The 22489-nt window shown below is 44.6% G+C and overlaps 1 protein-coding gene across 4 annotated transcripts in view; it reads right to left on the bottom strand.

The window, feature by feature from the left end:
* The window catches only part of ARHGEF4 (Rho guanine nucleotide exchange factor 4), a 227462-nt gene that overhangs the window by 14382 nt on the left and 190591 nt on the right, over positions 1 to 22489 (bottom strand). Inside the window, exon 1 of one of the 4 annotated variants that reach the window (XM_075099361.1) lies at positions 14203 to 14262. The exons of the other annotated variants lie outside the window; for them this stretch is intronic. The gene's annotated coding sequence lies outside the window, so the exon portion shown is untranslated. Of the gene's footprint in view, positions 1 to 14202; positions 14263 to 22489 lie in introns of those variants that run through there. 4 annotated transcript variants of the gene reach the window in all.

Genomic DNA, 22489 nt, shown 5'->3' with positions numbered 1-22489 from the left:
TAACAGGGTGATGGGGTGGCTGGAGCTGAGTGTCTGGCCACCCCTATACAGATGAGCTGGTTAATGCCGATCTCACGCAGACTGTTGGGGAGTCACCTGCACCTAGGTAAGCCCTACCACCAGGTCATGCCGAAGCTGCTGCCATACCACACTGACTTATGTACCCCTGTGGGTAAGGGCTGGCTGTTGCTCAGGAAACTGGCATCTGCTAATAAATCTTTGGAAAGAGTGGCATTCAGCGGGCTTTTCAACATGCCAGTTGTAACCAGCACTTAAAGAACATGGCTATTTCTGAGATAAAGTAACTTTGCTGTGTGTTTAAATATGCCACTCTGAATCAGTGCTCCGAGTATGATGTGGCAGCGGTGCACATGCCACGACTGTGGCCACAGAGAGATTAAATGGACTTCCGCTCTAGCATTTTGATGATCACATAAGCAAGACACTGATGATGTGAAGGCATTAATACGTTACACTACCAAGCTGTCAAATCTCAGTGTCTTGATGAGAAGACGAGAGACCAAGTGTGACCTAGCATTAACAGCATGTTAGGGTTGATACACCCAGCTCATAAGGGACAGAGCCACATGGTTCTCAGTGTCACCAAAAGCCATGTGACTGACTAGTGAATCCTCAGCTGGTATTTTAATCCATCCACTAATATTAATATCTTACATTTTCTCTATTCAACCACAGCCATACTGTGAATATGATTTGCCAAATACAGAAAGTCACAACTGACCCATCACCATCCTGGCCAAATAGGCACAAGCAAGCACACAAGCCACTACCACAGACAGTTCTTGATCAAAGGTGTGACCAAAAAGACACCCAAAATACAGGCCAAGATTTGATTAACTACACCAAGCAACATGTTTGTAGGGAGGAATGATAAATATAAATAAAGCAAGAAATGAAAAGAAATTTTTATATACGCTTTGGGTTGCCTGAATTAGTTTAGCACAGCTGCACTTGAAACACCTCCATGACTGCAGGCTGACAGGCTCTGCCCGGTCTCCTCCCTGCACCATGCTTGTATACTGGCGGGGTGGGGGGTGGGCAGGGGAGAAGACACAAACACTGAGCAGTGTTTAATGATCACCATGCTCAGGGCTCATTTTCCTGTTAGCCCTCAGTCTGTACCAGTCTGTACCTTACACTATTCTTTTCAACTGTATCCAGTCCAATTCCTAGGCTGATACAGAAATACCAGATATACCCAGTGTAAGAGTCCCTTTCCCAGAGCGAATACGAAAGGGTAGCTCTGAACCAGGACTGACATTTCCATGGCACAGAAGCACCTCCAGTACTTCATGTCATGGCAGCAAGCAAAGCTGCTCCAGCTGGGGCAGAGCACACTGCAGCGTCCTCTCCAAGGAACATCCTGTTACTGGAGAAAAAAGGGTTAGGACTTTTACTCCCCACCCCAGGAATGATAAAACACACCAGCAGATAAAAGGGTTTTCTGCAAAATGTGTTAGAGCATGGCACAATCAACCAGCTATATTGTGAGAGCTGCTTATCTTCCAGAGAAGCATGTATTAAAGGGAATGCTCACCATTTCCAAGCATGGCAGCTCCTAGGCTCAAAAGGCTCATCTTACTACTGGGTTTGATCTTTGTGATTAAAGCAAGGTTTGAAAAACAGCTATTAATTTCTTTATGAAACAACATTTACGTGCTGGCGTTGTAATATCAAGAACAATACCGTACATGTTCTCAGGCGGCCCCAAACCAGTCTCTAGAAGAGAAACATTAGAAGACAGAGAATGCAAACCCAGCCACCCTACAGCTGCTCTAGCTACTGCTGCTGGCAGCCGTGAAAACAAAATTTGGCTATTTTTCTTTGTTTATAACAATACTTAAGTTTGTAGACAGCAGTGTTTGCAACCCAAAGGCAGTACTAACACGGATGCTTTGAAACTGAAAATTGACTGCAGCTCTAATATTACATTGGCATTTCTGTGCAGCTGCAGCTGCTTTCCCTACGACCCATGCAGCTACAGCCTCATTGCTCATTTACAAACACGGCAGATGCTAAGGAAAGGTGCCGGTAAAGCAGTGCTTGTGCAGGTTGCTCAGCGTATCACAGAAAGATGGAGGGGGGGTGATTGCTGCATTACTCCTCCAAGCAATGCCTATGCACAGGCTGCCAAAGAGGAGACACAGACAGGGCTATTGCACATAGCTGCCCCAAAGGAAGTCCATTACACGTGGGCAAACAGATCTGGTGTGCCAAGGCCCGCATCTATGGGCTTGTTTGCATTCCAGCTACTCAGTCCCTGTTTGTCTCAGTCTGGACACCTTGACAGAATTATCTTTTAAGTCCTGGTCTTTTTCTGACAGGAGCTCCAGGCAATATTAACAGAGGTAAAAGATCTCAACAACTTAGAGAAGGAGGGACGAAGACTCCTTTAAGAAATTTTTACCTTTGAACTACTCAGTTATAATTGAATAAAATTTTAATAGCTTGCTCTTGATAATGCCAAGTACACTGGATTATAAAGAGCTAAAAAATGAACCCAAGAGCATCAGAAGACACTGGCAACAAGGCAGTTCAGGGAGAAGGTGGCAATAAAGCAGAATTTACTTTTCAGCTCTGTGACCCCTAAACCAGACACTTTCCATAAAGAGCACCTGAACCCAAGCCCTTCCTCATTGCTGTGAAGCTGTGACGCCTGTGTTTGTTGCTCGGCCCCTCCAGAACTTGTGCAGACTGAAGCTGAACTGGGTCAGCACATCAAACATTTAAACCCTGTGGCAGTCCTGACCCCAGAGGCAAAGCCTCCTTCCAGCTCCAGTTCCTTCATCTGTCACTTTGCTTCCAGAGCTTCTCTTCTGCCTTCTCTCGTGCGAAGCACAGCAGAGGAGTTAAAGAAAAATTTTACTTCCATTCTTGCCCCAAAGGTAGTGCTTCATCCACACAAATACTTATTTTTTCTGAATGTGGGTAGAAGCTAGCTAGCCTCTCCCTTGAACTGAACCCACTGGATAGTTTTCAAATCATCCTGACAGCTTGCTCTTGCTGCCTCTCAAAACTTTTAGTTTCATTGTTTAATGATGGAAAATGGAGGTGAAATTTATCTCATAAAGGTTCTGTCATCTGAACAGCAGACATTTAGTCTGAACAAGTTATCTTGATAGTCTTTACTGAGCATCTCCCCTTTGTGGAGAGAGACAGGCACCGCAGGGAAGGGTTCATCTTAGGCATCTATCTTAGCATGATGAATTAACCAAGTCCCTGGAGGTCTTGTCTGCCTTTGCTGCCAGGGAGGAATTTAGGCTAGCTAAGACTTGCTTCCTGGCTGCAGGGAGCCAGAACAACTGACACAACTCCACAGCCACAGGAAACACTTCATTGCTTCTTGCTGTTCCTCTGTCTATATTTTTCAGGATAACACAAGCCCTCCTTGCCACAGCGTTACACCAGACACGTGTCCCCACATGGGCAGTGGGTGCATTTATTGCTCAGAAGCACAGACCTGCACACCATGCCCCCAGCATTTGTTGCCTTTTTGCCTACTGTGTCAGCTGCATATTTTTTCAGCACAGATTTTAGAGCACTGATTAAGGATAGTGGAGGACTCTCAGGCATTTACCAAACTCTGCAGATCTCCATTCAAAATATTTTAATTTGACAGTGATTCTCCTTAACAAATCTGAGATGTCAGTCAGCCAAGATCTTAATCCAGTTAAGTGTGCTACACTGATATTCTATAGTGCTGCTTTTTTAATCAGTGCCTGTAGTCAAACTCCTCATGTGACATCTAGTACAGCTGCCTCCATTTACCAAACATTCAAAATTTGTCATCACATTTATTTGGTAAGAACTATTTTCCACAAAACCATTCTGACTGGCATTAATTATATTATTCTCTTTTATTTATATCGTCTGAGTCCTGATTGCCTCTCAGAAGTGATTTAAACAGATGGAAAGAAGAGGAGGGTCCCCCCGCAGCAGGCAAGGAGAAGCTTTGAAAGCTCCCTTTATCAAGTGCCACAGGAGGAGGGGAGCGACTCTTGTAGAAAGTGGAGGAGGCAGAGCTGTGCTCCATGTTATTTCTACCTGCATATGAAGAGCAGAGCATGGGAAAGCATGCCAGGTGCATGTCCATCTAAGTCCAGTCAAATGTGATTTTTCAAACACCAGAGTGATGAAAGCTCTCAGTTCCTCACCTAAGGTATGGGACCTGATTATTATATTGCAAAACAAATCAACTGGAATTGCTTTAGACCATTTTACTTTACGCTGAAATAGGCCAGGAAAAATCTTAGGAAAGAGTGGGGCTACTAACCTGTAGCTGAGGAGGACACCTACTCATCTAGATCCTACCAATGCCCTCAGTACCCCAACCATCCCTGTATATCAAGGGAGTCTACTAATTTTGGGAGCTAACATCCTTAGGCTTTGGCATAAGGAAATAGGAGCAAAACCCTTCTCAAACCTGTTAGCACTCTGCAAAAGGTTGTCTTTGTATCACATTTTATAGCTAAATGTTGCAGTTGCTGGTAGTGATTACAGTAAGTAAAACTGTAAAACAGCTTCCATTGTAACCTTTCATGCAAGTTTCCAGAGGATCCTTATTTAAACTGATGTCTGTAAGACATTTATTTTCTGGTGTAAATAAAATATATTTTCAAACTCTTTCCAAACAAGCAGTTACAATGCTGACAGGGAGACAAAATGGCAAATTAAATTCTATGCTGACAAATGTAACTCAAGCAATATCCAACACAAATGACTGACTAAATGAGCTGCTCCTCAGGAATGTCTCTGCAGACAGATTTAAGAAAACATCGGCCTGCTCCATGAGGGAGCAGTTCTCCATGAGAACTAGACAAGGCACAAAGGCACAAATTGAAGGTGGGAAGAGTTTCTAGGCTAGTACGAGCTAAATAGACCTTGAAGCTGCAACAGAGATTATTCGTAACGTAAGGCTGATATATCCCCAGTGAAATTGCCAGGCAAGAAATTTAGTACAAAAGCAGGACTTTTTCCCCATGGTGCATAATTAAGCTGCACCACAAGATGCCACAGAGCCAAACACAGATGATTTAAAAAATTGTTATGCAAATGTATGTCTTTCAAGGCCATTTAAACACATCATATCTGGATACCACCCATCAGGGATCTTAAACACACCTGGAAAGGCACACAAGGGAAAGAGCCAGGCCGTACTTGGATCTCTTCCTGAGCAGTTACCCCAAGTCACAGCCAGAAGTGACTGGCTGGCCCTACAGAGTTGGTCTTAGGACACTAGGGCAGTAAAAAACAGAAATGTTGACTATTCGTATTACTCACAAATACCTCCAGAAAGTAGTGAGCCCTGAAAATGTTAACTTGACAGGGACAGATATATTCCCTGAGGTACTGCAACACTCTTGTTCAGGTGGAAAATTAGCAATTGCCAACACAGTAATTACAAGGACATTAGGATGTCCTCTGGGGTAGGGCTGTCATTCTCCTGGCTGGGACTTCTCAGGCAGAGGTACATGCAGCACTTCCACACAGCTTTGACATAACATCCCGCACACTGTTTATCCTACCCACGCAACACTCACCAGGTGCATGGAGGAAGGTCAGTCCACACACCTGGGGTAGTCATTTGTCCCTACCACATGGATGTCCAACTCCTGGGCTTTCCCCCCCCCCAGAGAAGGGCGGATGGAAGTGTACCCAGGGAAACTTGGGCTGCTCAGACAACACACTAAGGGAGGAGTCCCTCAGTGCAGGTTACAGGAGTGGGTATGTACTGCATCCTCATTCAAAGTGTTCAGAAAGGCCTTTACAATTAAGAGCTCAAAGGACCTCAAAACCTTTTTAAGCACTCAAAGCCAGAGAACTTAAGTCATTACAAAGCTATAAATCAGCTTAAACAGCTTAAACTCAACTAAGGCCTTAAAGTGTTTTAAGCATTTTAAACCCATCTAAAGCCTTAAAGTGGCTTAAGGAGCTTGAAATACTCTAAGGCTTAAAAGTAGCTTAAGCATCTTCAACTTTTGGCTAACCTACTCCTCATACCCCTCCCAATTGTGTGGCACCTGTCCCTTCAGGTTAAGGTAGGATCCACAGTGCCATTTACCCCAAACAGCTCAGATTTCTGACAGACTACCTCTTTTTACCCCTCTTTCCAGCTATTCTGGGGTGCTTTGGGGAACGCTGAGCTCCTCTCTCCTGGATCAGCACAGGCCCCACATCCTGCGGCCGACAGCTCTGACTGCAGCAGCTGGAGGTGGGTGCACACAACTACTCAGGGGTTTGTAACAGGATTTACTGGGCAGGGGCGTAACAGCATCTGGAACTCAGCCACACACTCTTCTCCTATTTTCTTTGGTTTCAAAGACTGGAAAAGGAGTGAGGCCTGGGGTTGAACTCTCAGGTTTGAACAAGACTTTGACCTAGGGCTCACACATCTACAAAGTTTCTAGTTTCTGGTTCCAGTTTGGCTGTAGATGAAAATCATGCCAGACTGACTGACTCCCCTTTCCATCTCACCACAGTTTTGAAGTCTACATTTACAGCAGAATATGAAGCATACCTGGTTAACGCAATTTTTACACTTTCTGATGTCCTGATTTTAATTGTACAACCTGGGAATGGAAATAACCCATGATGTTTCTGTTTGGTTGTTCTCACACTTAAGAGCGAGTGGTGTTGCATCTTTTTTACACTACGATTTCTCAAGTACCCAAATAGAAATTTTCTTTAGAAAATTTTACTTGATGTTACATTAACACATTTTTGTCACTGATGCTACAAACTTTGCCTATTCTCTTCTTGCTGCTGTCTGCATCATTACCCTTGCTCTGTGCACCCCAGCACATCCCCCTGAGACATTTCCCATCCTTTCCCCTCTCTGCAGGACAGCTCCGAACCCCATTGCCTCTCTCATGACTTAATTTGAGATTTTTCCTTTCTATCTACTTTTTTGCTTCCTCTTTCACAATTATTTCTTTGGACAAATGAAGAATATACTCTACAGATTCCCCAGGACAACATAGCCAAACCAGTTCAGCTGGAGCTCATCTGACATAGGGATTTATTGAGGGTAAATGTTGCATCCTGGCTCTTTGCAGAAAAAAAGGAAAGGGAACCATGCAGTTCCCAGAGGTCTCTGCCCACTGATGGCTATCCCTATTCCCTTCCTCCAAAGGATACAGCAAGTTACAGAATCAGTCATAGCTTGAAGGCAAATTAATCTAAATTTGTTTTACAAATAAGGCTAAAGAAAACATTTTAATGCAGATACAAACTGTGTTGCTAGCAAACTGCTCTGAATCATGAAAAGGTCAGCATCTCTTTGGGCTCACAGTGGGCAGTAAGCCAGAAACACAGCACACGGCTTTTTCATGTGTGTGCATGATTTAATTTTAATGGAACACACTGCAAAGAACATGCTGAAATGATTTTTATTGCTCATATCTCCTGTGAAAACATCCCTTACATTAATAGCACTGTGCCAAAGTCTGTACAACACTGGTAGGTGCTGGCGGACATGCTGGCCAACAAAGATTGTTTAGAAATCTCCATGATGTAGCTCTCAAAGATGGTCGTCTTACCTCTTCACCTTCTCCTGAGAGAGAAACCCTGCAGGTTTTTGGTGACCAAAAACTTACCATTTCAGCCCTGCCTCCCCCCCCTTCTGGTGATCACTTTGCCAATGCATAAACACTTAGATACTTTCTTCACTGAACTAAGAATTACTGTCTGTTCTTTTCTTTGAAAACAGGGCAGAGGAAAATCTGAATATCAGATAGCAAAAAGGAAAAGAACAAAAAATCTTGATAATGTCTCACTGTGAGGCAAATGAGGCTGCCTAGCCTTTGTTTTTGGTTAGTACCTGTAAATATAAAAATGAGTCATTTCTTTTGTAGTCCCTACAGAAGATTCTTCAAGCTATGTATACTCAAAAAAAAAAACAAAAACCCCAACCAAAAAAAAACCCCAAAAATCCCACTAACATTTTCATATTGTAGGTGTCCTGTGCCAGGTAAAGGTTGAGTCAAGCAGAAGCAGGTTCCTGGGATCTTCCAAGAACCCTGTACTATTATGCTTCTGAGTATATCTGCTTTAGTTATTTGTCTCAAGTCCACATCATCTGGATGAAGAGACCTAATAGCCTAAACAAAGCAAAAGCTTCAAACCAGAACCACATTCTGGTTTCCAGGATCACATTGCAAACAGGTCCTTTAACTACGGGAGAGTGAAGCACCTGCTATTCCTCCTGCAGAACACTGCTTCTTTAGTCCAGTCTCCTGTTCCCCACAGGTTCTCAGGTTTTTCAGTATGACAAAGTAGTTTTGCAAAAGCAGCTCAATGCAGAGCAGATTCTGGTAAATCAGGCAGCAGTGGGATACCGAAGTCCCTGGCTCTCCTCTCACGGTCTCTAGTGTAAATCTTCTCACTACATAATTAGATAGTGCCTAGTATAACAAGTCCTGACTCCTGGGCACTACAGGTGTGAATCGGGATACTGAAAACAGTAAGTCATGACTCCTTAGCAGCCTGTCTTGTCTTAATCTCCTGCTGGAACCACTTCATTTGGTGAGGTGACGAAAGCTGTATTAGGCTGCTGCTGAGAGATCCTGGCGTAGCTCTTTAGATTCACATGTGATACCTAAATACAGTGTTTGTATTTCCATACAAAGTTTACCACAACCTGCAGACACTCAACATGCCAAGGCTGGACAAGATCACAATTCAAAACAATCACAATCAAACTCAGCTGTACTATGCTGTTCTGAGCCACATTACCACCAAGGTTATAGACACTGGGCCTATAAATAACATTCACGTACTGCCCCTGCACAGTGGTCACTACAAACCAGCACAGCTTAGTAAAAGACAACATACCAATTCCATTCTTGTGTGAATGTCCTAAATGGATGCAACACCAAACAAGCACAAGATTTTTAAGTGTGGATGCTATGATGGTTTGCTGCATGCCCTGTGTCACCTTGGCTTTACCCAGCAGCCTGCTCTGGATAGGGGCTACAGCAGGAAGGAGGAGGGGGGTGAAGGCAGCCCCTGTTCCCCCAGCTGGTGGAGGATCTACTTGCTCTGCCACCATGGGACAGCAGAGATTCAGGTGCCCAATGTGAAACTGGTGCTCTCTGGAGGCGATCTCTGGAGGGAAAAGCATGCTGGAAGGGACAACGCTAGGGTCTCCCTCCCTGGAGGGAAAATGGGAAGACATGGGGCCTCAGTGCTGCAGCAGCATGCATGGGACCAGAATCCTGCACCAGGCCCTTGTTCCAGATCAGATCAGTTGGTCAACTGCAAGGGAGAGCAACGTCCCCCATTTCCCTCTCTATGGTCCTTCACACCTGACTGACTCCTCTGCTGAAAGGTTTAACAACATCCTCTGGGTGACTTGGGCAGACATTTTTCTTTTAGGATTACCGGTTTAGCTGAGCTATCATTCTCATCAGTTACAAATGCAGAAGGCTTTCACATGTGCAGCAGGATAGAAAATGCCATTGTGGGCCTCCAGCAGGTCCATGCTACCACTTCGAGTCCCAGTTCCACCACTGCTGAATGCAGACACAGAGTGGGTGCACTACATGTGACAACCACAGTCACACCTGGAGTAATCCCAGCCAAAGAACAGATACAAAGATTCGGATAAGACATAATTTTATTCCAGAGTTTCCAGCACATTCTGTAGTTAACAAGCCCAGTGACATGGCATAAATAACAAGTACTCCCTCTCTTAAAATCTTTCTTTAACCTGTGTAATGGGCCTTCTTTTGTTGTTTTTTTTTTCTTTAAATCAAAACACTGGAAGCATTAATTAAAAGTAATTGTTGATGCTATCATCCTAAATACTTACTGTGTTTCTTATCTGGCCAGTTCATGCCTTAGATTCCAAGAATAAATCACAAAGACAGCAGATATCACATATCGCCACAGAAATGAGTTTAGCCTGGGAGAACAAATTAAGAAAAGATACAATCTAAAGCCTAGATCTCCCTTTGGAAATGATGTTTTGGTCTCAGTCCTGTTCATAGATGCTCTTTGCATTTGCAAGGCTCAAAGTAGCAGAGCAAAGCTCTTGCCTGTTAAATGTTCTGGTGAACTTGCCCCATGCAGGGCTCAGGGAAGCAGTACCATGCCCCATCCCTGCACGCTGCTTTGCCACGCAGTGGGAGTGCATCAGCACCGCAGCACCAGCATGGGGAAAAGCGTGGAGGCACAGCTCTTACTGTGCACCTGGGGAGGACAGGGATTCATGCAGCAGCCACAAAAGTGCCCAGCTGACATGACCTGGTCTGCTGCAGGAGCAGAGAGCACAGTGGGCACCAGGCACCCCAAGTGCTTTGCAGAGGGGCAGTGACTGTATGACTCCCCTTTTCCTGGCTGTGCTGCTCCCTCCCTGGGGCTATGGCCCAAATGCCACAGCAGAGCCTGACTTTCAGATGACTGCAGAGAAGGCAATCACTGCCTTTCTGCACAACACCCCTCTCTTGTGTCAAATAAGTGCACTGAGAACAAAGAAAAAAACCCAACATAGTTGACAGAAATACCAAATGCTTCTCCTTCCCCACTGTCGTATCACCAACTACAGCTCCTGCACAAGATTCAGGGATCCTTCACCAGCTTTATTTTTCCTGGGCTTTATTGGCTGTTGCAGCTTCCTCAGCCAAGATCTGAGGCAGCCCTGAATGAGTCACAACTAATATCAGACTGATTAATGCTTATATGTCAACCGCAGGTTCCAGCTGAATGTATGCAGCTGTAGGTGAAGTTGAGGAACGAGAAAAACACTGGGTTCCTCATAACAAAACTCAACACAGATACTTCAGGATTAGTCAGGTACCACACACCTAGACAAGCACTAGAAAGAGAAAGTTAAAATTCACCGAACATTAACTATTAGGAGGAAAAGTGGCCCCAGGCTCTTAGCAAGCAGCGTTAACACCTGCAGCAGGCAGGGTTATAACACATATCTCCAATGAGTACTCTGTAATCTTGCAATTTGTCTTATAAGAATTTTTAAACGCAAGAAGAGTTCTACTTTTTTTTTGCTCCCAACTATTCTTGTACTAATAATCTGGTGAAATTGCAGGGGTAACGCAAATTGCCCCATATAGGGAAGAGGAAGGAAATTCACCAGGGATTGCATTACCTTTTTATATAATGTACTTCTCCTCCAGGTTATCCCTCACTGTCCTGGACTCCCCATAGTCTTTGAATAAAACAGTTCTTTGCTTTACTTCTCTCACAGCAGGCAGATCTCCTCCCACTGGGGAAGTCTCAGGTCCTCTGTGTCAACAACTGCAATGTTTCCCAGAGAGGAGAGCTGCCGGCAGGAAGCAATGTGGTAGCTCTGTACCTCAGAGATATTAACTGCTCAAACCCATATTATTCCTGAGACTTACATTTTCTCTCTAGTATCAGCAGCAAGCATTTTGGAGCACTGGATCAGCTGTTAGCAAGACACTCCTCCATCTCCCATTACATGCACTGGCTGCTTCTGCACAAGCTTTAATGTGTCAAAGAAGCAAAGGCAAACGGCTCTGGCTCCCACAGACACAGCCGCTGTAGCTAGGCAGCGCAAAGGGAACTTCCTGGAGATAAGGATACCACACCAGAGATGGTGTAGATGTCGTAAAAGTGGGCCAGAGAGAGAAGGGAAGGAGGAGGTTGCAGTGTTGTGGGAGGACCTGCCTGCTCACAGCAGGGCTGTGCCTGCCCTGGGAGCCTGCCATCATCAGCTTTGGTATTCGATTCCTTCCAAACCCATCAGAGCCCTTTAGCAAGTGGAAGGAATAGGGTGTCCCCAAACTGAGCAAGGAGCAGCTAGCAGAGGGTGAATTACTTCCTCACCACAAGTCCAGCTCCGCTACCTAATCAATTTTGTGGGACACTAAATAAAAACGTTCCTGGACAACTTTCCTGAAGCACCTTCCTCAGCAGAGTGTAACAGGAAGCTAGAGTCTCCAGTTCAGTGACAAAAGCCACCCAAGGAGCATTTCAGTCACATGGCACCAAGCTAAACAAAAGCACGAGTCACTTTGTGGATCTAGAATCAGTCTTGGCTGGCAGACATTTGTGTTCAGCTTACCAACTGCCCCCACGGCTTCTATGTGTTGAGCCAAACATTTGGATTATGAATGGAGTTGACCTACCAGATACTCTCCACAGCTACATGTGTACATGCAGGCCCTGTGAATAACCTCAGTTCTCATCTAACATCAGATGTGTTTTGCACTATCTCAAGATACAGAGCAGGCAAGACAGCAATAACTGACAGTTCAAACACGTTGCAGGGGCTGCCATGATGCTGAGGCCTGTTACTGATCCCACTGCTGTTGAGAGCAAAACATGCACTAGATGAGGGGTGAGAGCTTCTGAACGCTCAAACACTGTCAGAGCCTGCTCAAACCTTGTGCATGATCTGCCCTCACAAGAACCTGCCAAAGGCTTTCTATCACTGACACCTACGACCCCAAAGTCACACTTTGGTCCTCACCTGTCATTTGAAGACTGGGATATGCTTTCACATCTTTCATTTGTCCTTTCCAATAAACAATCTTTTTTCCACCTTACACCATAAAGTTCTGTTTCCTGCTGTAATTGAGACCACAGGAAAAGTTTAGAGAGGAGAGAAAACAGATTTGTTTGAAAGCCAGTGTTGTGTGCTCAGGTTTGATTCTGGGGGTTTTTTTTGTGTGGTTTTTGGTTTTTAAATGGTAGCTTCCAAAAACAACATACACTGGGTGGTTTCAGTGGCTGTTTATCACAATATCTAGCTAATAGAGTTAATAGCCTAGTTCGACACTTTTAATAATTCAAAACTGTTCATCTACATAAGAGATTCCCAAAGAAGCGCAGATAGCTGGGGCCTGCTACTGCCCCACACCCAGCACTGCAGGAGACTCTCCTCTTAGGGAAAAGGTTGCTCCCTACTCACATGTAACAGAAAGGAACTCAGCAAGTACGAATATAATTTCTTTGCGTGCTAAAGCGATGTGGTTTTGTACAACAATAAAGTATTACACACAATCACATTAATAACTAGTACAGAGTACATCAGTCATGATGACAGAGACAACATCACCATCTGGCCTTTCTCAACATCAGATCAGACTCCAGCAGCCATAAACATTCAGGTCTGAAAGGACTGCAGTAACTGCAACCATTAGTACCAGCAAACGCACTGCCCTCATGAAAGCTGTACTTAAATTGCAGATTACCTAACACACAAAAGGAAGGATCCTGATGAATTTTAAGGGCTTGGATATTTTGCACAGTCTCCAGCACAAATGCAAACAGTGTCGTTAAGAACAGTGCACTTTTGCTTCCTTTCCAGTCTGTCTTCTTTCAGAAATTGGTCTCCTTCAATGCCATCAAGTAGAGGGTTGCTCCATTGAGGTGCCAATGCCCAGGTCTGGAAGTGCTGTGATGTACAGGGCTGCTGATAAAACATCATTGAGGTGAACAGGCCTGGAATAAGCATGCTACTTTGCTGCCCTTCCTTCCTAAAAGGTCTACAAGGGTGCTCCTTGAGGCGCTTCCCTGCTGTGCATGGCTACTGCTAGCTAGCGAGAAGCACGTGGCCTGCAAGCAGTGTCCTGTGCTGTGGTTCTGCCAGCCATTTTAATACACATAGATAAGCACCAAGATACAATAAAGGAAACAGGATAAAAGCCAACAAAACACTCCTTCCACAGTGCCGCAGCGTTTATTCAGCCCAAATTCCTTATGCACTCTATTGATCCATCACTTTGGTTAATTGGGCATTACTCATGCCACCGCCCAGCACAGTATTCACAATGGCAGAGTGAAGAAGGCATTAAAGGGTTCAGCTTTTTACAGCAGGTGTTTACATGTAGCAGGTCCTTGTGTAAGGGCTTGTTATAGGATGACTGTCCCTCTGCAAACAAAGCAGCAGCACTTTGGGCTTCTCCAGGGCTGAGAAGTGCTATGCACAGGCACAGTATTGTCATCATTAGGAGTCGAGACCGATTAGTGCCACGGAGAGTGGTTACTATTAAGCAGGTTGGCTCTGTTACCTCTTTCCCATTCTCTGGTTTAAAGGTGATCCAAACCACAAGGCACAGGTGATGACGAGAGGAGAGTGAGGGGAGCAGGGTGGGGAAGGAGGTGATGATTAAAAAACAAAGGAGGGATACTCTGAGACACACAGTTACCGTAACAGCAGACAAGCAGACCAGAGGCAGACAACGACAAGCTGACCTGCTGATTTGTTGCCCAGTCCTGGAAACCCTCACGTACCACACCACTACCAGCAGTCCTCCTTCAGTGAAATGCCAAAAGAAACATCAGTACCACGTTGACGATGATGAGGAAGAGCAGAATGACAAAGACCACTACCCGCTGGGTCTCTGGGTTCATGTTGCAGCGGAGGAAAGTGTGAAGCGCACTCCATTTGTGCCGGCTTCGGTCGGGGACCTTTGCCATGGCTTCAGCCCCCGGAGGAATTAAAAAAAAAAAAAAAAGCCAAAAAACCACACAAAACAAAACAGCAAGCTTCTTAAGTGACCGCTGTACAGCCCACAGCAGGGGCACAGATGGGGGCAGAGGGTTGTGAACAAAAGCTGTTTTGCAGCTCTCAAAAGCAGAAGTCTAAATGGTTTGACACAGCCATTGCTGGTCCCGCACAGCACGTGTGCCAAAACGCCCCCTCCCCACCCCCTTATCTCAGGGGGACGCTTATCAGCACATCCGTGATTTTCCACATCTTCCTTGCTGAAGGAACTGTCGCCATCGCTTTAGCAGAAGGAAGACATTGAATGCCTTCTTGCAGAAAGCCCGAGCGTGCCGGAGCACTGCAATCCGGGCTGTGATATTGGCTTTCCAGAGAGCGGCTCAGCTATTTGCTGGGTGCCGTCTCCAGGATACATGCAGGCCATAGCAACGCGGCAAGCGCCAGCCCGTCGAGGCGGTGTGCAGGGGAGGCTTTTAAGGAGGGTCAGGAGTGGATTAGGCGGCTGCTTTTTAAAATCCTTCCGCCCACACTAAGAGCATGCCAGCAATAGAGACAAGTCCTGCCAGAAGGCAAATCCCTCTGCTCCGGGTGGGGCTGGGGAAGGCTGGCTGTGCAACAGTGCAATGGCACGGCAAGGGCGTCCACGGCTTCCCACACACCTGAGCGTGCAACAGGCTGTGGGATATTTGTGAGGAGGATGGGGGGAGATGCAGCCCTCTGACCGGCGGTCCAGGAGAACTGACTCTCGTTGGACTCTGCCATCCACTTCCTGGCATGATCCTGGAGCCAGAATGTCTGAAGGACTTAGCTACCTCTGCCAATGCCTCCATGGGACTGAGGCACTGAAAATCCAAATCTCTGCAACCAGAAAACCCCTGGTTAGCTCTGCAGGGCCCTGAACATACTTTTTTGAACTTAACCTTTTGCCGCTGTGCTGTGGAGTTCACAAAGCATCAAGCTGCCTGGGGCACTCACAGGTGCCCCAGCCTAAGCACAGCCCTCACCAATGTCTGATCAAAATCAGGATGAAAAGGCATTCCTCCTTGGAGGAATGGTTCTTGGAGAGCACCCATCACAGACAGGGTCTTCAATTACAGTTGCAGCCCTTTTCTTTCCTCTAGCCAGCGAAGTGGAGCCCACCTTTTACTCAATAGCTGGCAGTAATAACACTCCCCAGGAAAGGAGGAAGAGGACCTTCATTGACAGGAGGTAATTCTACATCTTCCAGTGCTCATCCCCCACACGCCCCCTTGTGAAAGTGAGGAATAGGAATCCAGCCCCTGGAGCTAGGGCTAGATGATACAGTAGCTAGTGCGTGGAGCTGGGTGCAAAGAGGATGACTCTGCACTTTACCCAATAGTTTCAAACACTAAAAAAAAAAAAACCCCAGAACCAACATGTGTGCGTATACACACACACACAGAGGAACCAGAAGTCATGGCTCCCCCCTTAAACATACTAACTGCTGAACACCTGTGGTAGCATCCACCTCTGGGAAGGGCAATGAGGGAGCAGCCACACGATGTGGGTATGAAGAGAACACACTCAGCTGTTCTCACAATTGAAAGAATGCATGTAGAAAAAGCTGACTTTTTTCAGGTGTTCACACATCAATGCACATAATGTTTCTTGAAGACCTGTACGTATAGCTCCTCTATGTATCCTGGAACACAGCAGGTAAGAGATTTAAAAGGGAAATGGTTTAAGAGTTATGGTCTGGCTGGGCACTTGTCTTTCATTTGTTTTTTTCCCCAAATTGTACTAACCTCAGCAGGGGTTATATAGAAAGTGCTAAGCAGTCAAACAAGTTCCACTCTCTCCTTATGCTTCCATAACATTTAAGATATGTCTTTTTTAGGCATTATAAAATCAAGCCTAGAATTATTTCAGTTTGCTCGTTTCTGAACTTAAAGATTCTGCAAATCTCCTTTTCTCTAGCCTAAATATAGAATGGGGGGAATAACGCATAGGATGAGGGCTTGTGCTCTCAGTGCAGCTTCAAGACCTGATAAGCAGAACTTCACATACGGAGCAAATTACTGGGATCCATAGGCTGCCCAGGCTCCCAGGTGTTTTTGAGTTTTTCGCCTGCATTCACTTAGTGGCTTTGAAAAACCAATTCTCTGCGCCATATGCACCACAGTGTAACACCTAGATCCCTAAACTTGCAGAGTTCAATTTAATGAAAGTTCTTCAAGTCCACAGTTGACTCTCATCATTGTTCAGCTCCCGGGCATTCTACAAATCTTGTCTGGTTTTGAAGGCTTTTCATGAACTGATTGAGTTTGGGCATAAACCACCAAACAGGGAAGGGTGCAGATCTTCAGGAGACGCTAATCATGGTGAATGGGAAGCATGATCACACATGCTTCTTTGAAACCTGCACAACAACTACCATCTTCTCTAGTCACTTAGTTACACTGATAAGAAATAAACTCCAGTGACCCACCAAGACACACACTAGTGAGTCAAGCTGGCAGAGGTATACTGTTGGTGCCACAGGATGCTGGGCAATTTCTAAAATCCATGATGATGTAATTCTCCAGTAATCTCCTGAAATCTTTGCCACTCATGAACATGCTAGAGTATTTGAAGATGAAAGCACAGAAAGTTTGACTGAATATCTATAAAGACATCTTAAACAGAAAAGTAGTTTACTACTTGGACACTGCTCTGAGACCACCTGGAAGGAGAAGTTGGAGGGAAGCTGATATCAAGATGAAAATGCAGAAAAAAAGATGCAAAATGGTAATGGAGGGTGTGTTTTCACCTAACCTTGTTGGAGCTGTCTCTAAGAAACATCCCAAGCCACAGCTATGTTCCTTTGCTTTTCTGATGTACAGAGCTAAGTGCCCTCCTACACTACGTTGCCTGGGCACATATAACATGTTTACTCTGTGTACTTCTTGGAGCATTACACAATTAATGTTAAGTTGCCGTCACCCTTCTGATCCCACAGTGAATAAGCAAGCATGAGTAGAAACTGGTCTCAAGAAGGACGAAAACTGCAGAGCGACTTCTAGCTGTGAGCTGGCTTTTGTTGTCACCACCATGCAGTGAATCCCCTCAACACAGTCCTTCGCAGAGGCTGTACATGGAGGAGTTACTTCCATAGTACTTCAAAGTGTTTGTACTGGCGGGGTCGGGGGCGGGGAGGCTCTCCAGCTCCTGTGCACGCCCCTAAACACCATGTGACATTCTTCTGTGACAGAACTAAAGCCTCATTCTTATTTCTCACTGATCAGACATGCTTTTGTTGTAGGTGATATCAGCGAGAGAAAAAAATCATTGCAGGTTTTATCTTGCTTGTAGTAGAGTGGGATTTAGTTTGTATAACTATCACTGAGGGAGCATATTTCAAGTAAGTGTTGCACAATCTTCATTGGAATCTAATTTGCAACTGTAATAATTTACTTCCAATTCTTCCTCTAAGAGCCATCCTCAGCCAGGACTGCACCAAGGGAATAACGCTGCCACTCAAACAATGCAAGTGGTGAGCACAGAGCAGCCTCGAAGGCCTGATGGCACACAAAGCCACGCTGCAGTCACAGAAGTTGTTCAGTGACCAAGCCTTCAGATAGTAACTTATTCAAGAATCTCCAGTCTAATTATGGATAAAGCAGAAAGACGGCCCTTCACATTTAATCAAAATTATATTAATTATTGTCCAGGCCTTACTCGTCATCTTGCTTGTATGTGCAGCAAATGGGGCCTAAGCTCTTGAAGACAGTTTTAGGTGTCAGTTTTAGGAGTCAGTTTTAGGAATCCAGGAGCGTGCAAACTCCCTTGTCTGGCAAACAGAGAGCATTTCGATATTGTCGCAGCTGAACTGGGAACTGAAAGGCACATGTACATAAACATGAAAATTTAATAACTGTAATCAGCAACACAGGTGCTTCGGTAGAATGGGCAAATAAATAACCTGAGGAGACAAGCAGTGAAGTTATTCCCAGTGCACCGGGAAAGCAAAGAGCATGTGCCCCAGATTGAGGTCCCCAAGGGCAGCCGCGCAGAGGGGACCAGCCCTGCCATCAGCACCTTTCCTCTCTCTCAGGAAAGCGTACTGTGAAAACAAGGCTTTGAGCAGTACACTAGATACCATGCTAAAACACATTTCCAGGACTTCCTATACTTAGCACAAACAGGGACGTGCTTGCTACAAGTACAAGACAGACAATGCAATTCAACTCCTCTTAAAGCCAAAGACACATTAGTATTGTAGGGACAAATAAACCGTGCTCTAAAAATCACAAGAGGAAAAAAGACAACTCTTATGGGGTCATTTATCAATACCCTCTCTCCTACAAGGTGAAAAATGTGTCAAAATATTAACAAGTAACAAAGACAAGAGAAGTGCTAGAACTGAGCCTGGCTTAGGCCCATCTGATACACAGACACGTACTTTTTGCCCCAGCTGCACCTCCTCATTCTCTGCGCAGAGCATGGACAAACCAGGCAGTCAGCTCCGTGGTGTGTTTGCCTGCTCTGTCCAACAGAGCTTTCACACCATGCAAACACAGCACTGAGTACACAAATACTAATTTCTCTACAAGTTTTCCTAAGATGTTCCTAAATAGGCTATTTTCTGAGGTAGCGTTACTCTCTCTTTTTACAGCTATGAAGCCACAAACATGAACTTCCCTGTCCCTCTGGTTGGCATCACTGGCTGTTTGGATGCTGTGTATACAGAACTGCAGGGGAAGAGAACATGTTCAGCACACGCAGAAACCTTCAACAGCCAAAGTAACAAATTTCACCTGGATCCACATGACTGGGGTTTTCTCCCCTTTAACCTTTCTTTGACATAAAAATCACCAAATTATTAGTGCCCTTTTCATAGAAGAGCTTCTTGGGGAAGATGTTTCTATTAATTTTAATTTTTTTAATTGGGTGATGAAAATAATTCCCCCTAATTACACTGGGGTGATCAAACCATTTCAAATGCAGCTTTCAAAAAAGAATCCAGGCTCTGAGTGGACATTCAAGGGACACATTTCTACTCAGTTTTCAGTTTAGCAACATTAAACAAGGACTGAGAATGAAAATGTGAAAGGGGCAAGCAGTGCTACCGGCAAATCAGTCTATGAAAACCAAGTGTCCTTAACACCCAAATTTGCCACTATCACACTTTGCTCAGCATCCAAACTAAGCAACTATCAACCCTATCACACATTAACCCTCAGTTACAACTGCAGCTAACACCTCCCAAAAGGATGTCATTCACTATCGAGCTATGGCCAGAAAACATCAGAGCAAGCACAGCTTCTTGAACTGCGTATGATGATATATTTCTAAAATGGAAAACAGTCTGTCAAAGGCCCACAATTTGCTCTGAATTTTACAGTGTGTAACACTGTGTTACTAGAGCATAGTTACTCCCACCGCATGTTTTTCTAGCTAGTACTGCACAGTTTAAGCCCACACAGCTTTTACAGCCAGTACTTCCCTGGACGATTTACTCATGTAATACTGCCAAAACATTACAAGTTGTTCTCTTGCTCGAGTACTAAGATTCACAAGATAATTATCAATGGAAATAAAACTGGCCTGACAGTTTCTTTGTGTAGTGCATAGATGAAGGCATGGCCATATTGGTACACTGCAAGAAAAGCAGCCATTTAGATGGGCTGCCCCTGACAACAATTTAAAAAAAAAAAAAAAAAATCTGCTTAGCAACCAGTTGTCTGCTTTCAGACTCTACTAAAGCTAGAAAATCTTCCAAGTTCTCCTGAAGCAAGTTTCATTTTCAAGAGCAGCACAATAACTGTTAACATGTTTGAAGCATCTGGGAATTACTGTGATGGCCTAGAGCTCCAGTGTCAGAGGAACTGTGTTGCTGCCATGAGCCACGTACCAGCACAACACATCCCACGCACTTCTGTGAGCTGAGGCAAGGGAGCTTCCAGCATCACATACTGAAGATGACACATTTCCAGCATGGGTTGGGCTAGTGCTGGGCATGCATTTGGGTTTGACTGAAGGTGGAAAATACTCTCTCAATACTGAATGACAGATGACAGACAAGGGATACAGACAGGAATGGCCTGGGAAATAAAATAAAGCATGTTACGATAGATGTGGTGGAGCAAGGAACAGAGAGAAGAAAAGACAGGCTGGTGCAGTCCATACAATAGCCTAGGAAAATCTTTTTAGTTCAAGATTGGACACAGGCAGAAAAAAGGATGCTGTAGTAATGATACTCTGAAATAAAGACAGCTGAATGGGATATACAGTAACACAGACAGAGAGGAAAGGAAATGCTGCATCTTGGATATCTGGCAAGATTAACAGTTTCAATGCAGTAGCTAGAAACAGGTCAGAATAAAAGATGACCCTTTTGTTACAGAGCTGAGGAATAGACAGGGTGGCAACAACATCCTTAGTGACCAAGGTTGGAGGTGTTCAGAAGGTCGTCAAAATTATTTTAATGCCTTTTTTTTTTTGCTATCCTGTTTTTGAGCTGAAAATTTACAGCCATGGATAACACAGAAAGATAAGGAATGGTCTTTGGGCACCATGTGGGCTGGAACAGAGAAATAAGGGAGAAACAGAGGCAGAGAAATACTGAGAAAAGTCAGGGCAAGGTGAGAGGGAACAGGCATGGGTAGAGTTGTAGGACCTGAACCAGGTGAGGTCAGAGGAAGCTGCAATGAAGCCAGTAAAAATAGATAAGTGGGTGAGAAGGGGATGAATAACAGTGCAATGTGAGCGACAAGATGAATGTGGTGACTAACATGGGGTAGAGGAATATGCATAATGTACGGAGCCATAAAAAACCCTAAAAGATGATCCTTGTAAGAGTTTTTAAGAGAGGTGGCTGGAACAGGGGCAGCCTTTATTTTTTGGTTGTTTCTAGACCATAAGACTCCTTTCTTTCTGACTATACAGGAGTTTTCAAGAAAGCCATGTAGTTTTGGGCTGTCTAGCATATTCTACTGAGCTCACACATTACAAAATATGACTACAGGGTTCCTTTAGCTGTCATCTTTGAAGAAATGCATTTGGTTGCAGAGCAGTGTTATGACACTTCTCTGACTGTTCAGCCCCCTCACCTCTTACAGAATATACCTGTCTTGTGGATGTAGAAAACAGGAAAACTGCTTAAAAATAACAGCTCTGTAAAGTTCTTCCAAGCTGGCATGTAATAATGTTAATTTGAGCATCCTCCTTCATTGTCTTCTGATGCAATTAAATGAGCCATAGGGGAGGGCTGGGAAGAACAAGAATTTCCATGAAGTATGAGAATGAGAAAAGCTATGAGAGGGTAAAAGACATACATAAGATGTGTATAAGAAACAGGCTAGACATTTTTATGTCCAATACAACAGAAAAGCAGGGTAGAAATTTTACACAGTCAAGCTGCCTTCTGAGTCTACTTTTTCCTAATACCTCTGTTTTAGCCAGCAGGCTGGAAAAAATACAGCAGAACAACACACCCTAAAGACTAAATCCAATGGAATGTTCTTCAAGAGCCTGCCCCATCGACCAAGAAATTGGTAACAGTCTAAGATATAACTCAGAAGCAAACTTGGTAAGTGGCTGTGATGATGATCAGCAAGGCAAGAATGGGAAATTGATAGCCCCACAGTAAATGAATAAAGCATTCATTAGTCCTTTATGAACAGTGGAATGTGAGAAAACAGGACATTCAGTCCATATTAAACAGCTCAAGCAGTCTGCTTTCTTTTCACAAAACCCATTGACAAAAAGACTTGCCAGCGGCAAGTCAGTGGAATAGCCAGAAGCAGGATCCTCTGGAAAGATTATAGATAAACCCAGCTAGAAGTAGGATAGGAAAAAATCCCCCATCAATACCTTTCTGGGTCACTTCTCCCTACAACTGCACCTGCCCCTCAACCCAAAACTTCAGGGAAGAAGCTGAACTTGGTGTTTAACTGCTGTAAAGCAGCACAGCTCTACTCCTGTCCTCTGAGGCCCAGATCACACTCCACAACTCCATGCAAATCTGCCTGAGAAGTATGTGCCACATGGAAGTGTACCAGTCAGTCCCACACTGCTAGGGACAAAGACCAT

The sequence above is a fragment of the Phalacrocorax aristotelis genome, chromosome 7 (assembly GCF_949628215.1).
Source record: "Phalacrocorax aristotelis chromosome 7, bGulAri2.1, whole genome shotgun sequence".
Lineage (NCBI taxonomy): Eukaryota > Metazoa > Chordata > Aves > Suliformes > Phalacrocoracidae > Phalacrocorax > Phalacrocorax aristotelis.
Note: the sequence above shows the minus strand (reverse complement) of the source record. Positions and strands in the feature narration are given on the sequence as shown.